The 3,046-nt window shown below is 37.8% G+C and overlaps 1 long non-coding RNA gene across 1 annotated transcript; it reads right to left on the reverse strand.

The window, feature by feature from the left end:
- Nucleotides 1-388: 388 nt before the first annotated feature.
- Nucleotides 389-2,273, reverse strand: LOC139847069 (uncharacterized). The gene is made up of 3 exons (XR_011759287.1): nucleotides 2,111-2,273; nucleotides 1,279-1,334; nucleotides 389-741 (listed from the first exon to the last, which is right to left on the reverse strand). It is a non-coding gene; the product is annotated as an uncharacterized lncRNA (long non-coding RNA).
- Nucleotides 2,274-3,046: the final 773 nt, after the last annotated feature.

The following is a 3,046-nucleotide window of genomic DNA, read 5'->3' on the forward strand; positions in this document are numbered from 1 at the left end:
GATCAAAGTCCCGCCAGTGGGCTTGACCATTCATTCCCTCCAAACAACAAAGTCCCAATTACCGGGTTCGTCCCAAAAACACCGCATACAACATAGATATTATAATATAATATACATATCGCACCCACTAGCCTACCTACTTGCCATAGGCGACTATCTATCTAAGGAACAACATTAAGCAGAAATGAAGGCCCCACAAAATTACACATTGACCACAATCCATACAGTTTAAGTCTAGGGAATCACACTCTACAAGTAAGAACCTATATCCCTTAAACCATGCTCTGATACCACTTGAAACGACTCTGACCCGTTATCAGAAAAAGAAAAAAAAAATTACACAACATACCGTACGGCGCGCAGATGCACTGCACCAGACTTCAGCTCATTTTAGTAATATTTTGACTCATGTCAGCACTTCTCAGAAGTTACTATATAACCAACAAAGCCTGTTTTTAATCACTAGTTGCATCAAAGTAACACTACAAAACGTTTGACCAACTTACACATCACTCGGGTAAGTCACGACCCGTTTCATAACAACAATGTGTAATTTTGACCCAAATTACCTTACAAATGGTTTAAGACTCAACAACCCAAACCGATATCAAGAGCATGATCCCGGGGACTATCTATCCCCGACCCGAGTCCAATAAGCCACGAACAATCCCGCCGTAAGCTCAGGCAACATCTAAATATCTAGTCTAGCAACTAGATATTTACGCATCATCAAACCGGTACCTATAAAAAGGTAAACAACGAGAGGGGTAAGCAAAGCTTAGTGAATGCAATAATTATACATATACATATATAATTCACTTACATGCACCCATTTACACATACAACGCATAATAACACATATCGACGCATACACCAAGCTAGCATCACCGTTAGCATATAATCAACAAGTAACATGCTATAACACAAACACACACACACAAGCAATATGGATCCATATTCACACAACCCGGGAATGGTACTCGCATTTCCCACCGGTACTCGCATTTTCCGATAACGTTATACCGCGCAAATACAACATTACTCCCAAGGTGAAGTTAGTGGACCGAGTCAACGGCCACAACCCACCCATCGCACATGTCATGACGAAGTAGTAAAACTACCAACACCATGACACACATGTGGCCCCCATCGTACAAAGGGTAGTGAAGTTCCCACGCACGGATAAACTATAGTGCAACCTCACGCACGGATACACTAACCACACCCCACACACAAGCAAATAAATTATATACACATACATATACTTATTCCACTCACCTCGGAATCTCTAGCAACATAATATCCGAATTCCACGAGTCGCCAATGTAATCCACCTATTACATTATATCACAAATAATAAGCTAAATATTTCTATTTAGCTAATTATCATACATATAAACACAAATCCCGCCCATAAAGCCAATAGGCACCATAAGTGACTACTAGCTTAATATCGACCCAATTAAGATTTCGACCAATTTGACTCAAGAAAGACTCGTCCCATTACCACTATGAGTGGAAATTCAGGCCCAAACAACAACCTAACAATATAGACACTAATACCAAGCCCAAAATCCCAAACCATAATACTTTGTATAAATTTTACCCATTTTGACATTTGAAACAGCCCTATATTCACAGCAGGTTTTGACCCAGCTAATTCCTATTCAGTCCTCAAAAACTTATTCATTGGATAGGATATTCAAAGCCCTTTCCGAAAAGTTCTCACACGCCCCAAACGGAGCCACGGTTTACAAGATATGACCTCTACAAAATCGAGTTTTGTGCAGTTTTTCTTCACCTACGGGTTTAACACAAAATAACCAATTTTTGACTCACAAATACAACTACAACACCAATTCACTAGTTCTAAGTTATCAATACCAAAATAGACACTTTCCAACAAGATTCATGTTTTAAGACTTTAACATACAAACCATTTACTTACAAGTTTCATTTTACAAGTTCATCATTAACTAGCTTTTAATCCATAAACCCTAATTTATTAAAAATTCGATTTGGGATTGAAATGAAGTTAAAAACCTCATTTAGACACTAACCCAACCAAACAATTACATAAATTCGGAATTAAAAGCTCATAAGTTCATACCTTAGGTTTAGGATTACAAAACCGCCAAAATCACCAAGATGAAGAAGATGATTTCTCTAGAAATCCTTATAACCAAGGATTTAGACTTCTACTAATTGCACAATTTTATTAGTTACTAGCTCCAATATTGAAGAAAATCAAACCCCTCTTTTCTTCCTTTTCTTTCCTGCTCGACACCTCCCTATGCTCTCTCTTTTTTTCTCTTTTAATTTTTTTATGCCTAAATGAGATAAGAAGACTAGATTCTAGATTTTATGTGTTAGGTTTTGAAACTTAACATCTTTAGTCCCTAATCTTTTATAAACTTACAATTTTGATCCCTCCTAAATATCAAGTCAAGGATGTTACACTAAACCATATTGTAATATTATTAAAACAAGCCGCACGCTCCAAAATTTTAGGGCGATTAGGGTTCTCTAATTCCCAATCGTCTTTTCGTCATTCCAGCGTCAAATTCCGACCTGATTATGGGAGGGATATCTGTTTTTCTTCAGCGAGAAGATGGTTGGTTTTATAAGGTACATAATGGTAACCCCAAATCAATCCCTAACCCTTATAAATCTGGTCCATCTTCAACGTCAACCTCTTTTTACGTCACTAACTTACCGGATCGAATGGACCGTAAGGGTCTTTTTTGGATGTTATGCGAATCCTATGGTCAAATCACGGACTCGTGTGTAGCATACAAGAAATCGAAACGAGGCACTAGGTTCGGGTTAGTTAGCCCCACTTTTTTAACTATTTTTATATATTTATTTTGGACTTTTGGGGTGAGAAACATGCTTGCTTTCAAACTGTTTTACGCTTAGACACAAGTACTCGAAAGCTATTTAACTGTGCTGACATGCTTTGTTTCATGCTAAATCCCTGCCATGATATCGTTAATTGCTACTTTGAAACGTAAACTTGGTTATTGTGAGTAGGCCTATTGAGAGC

The sequence above is a fragment of the Rutidosis leptorrhynchoides genome, chromosome 5 (assembly GCF_046630445.1).
Source record: "Rutidosis leptorrhynchoides isolate AG116_Rl617_1_P2 chromosome 5, CSIRO_AGI_Rlap_v1, whole genome shotgun sequence".
NCBI lineage: Eukaryota > Viridiplantae > Streptophyta > Magnoliopsida > Asterales > Asteraceae > Rutidosis > Rutidosis leptorrhynchoides.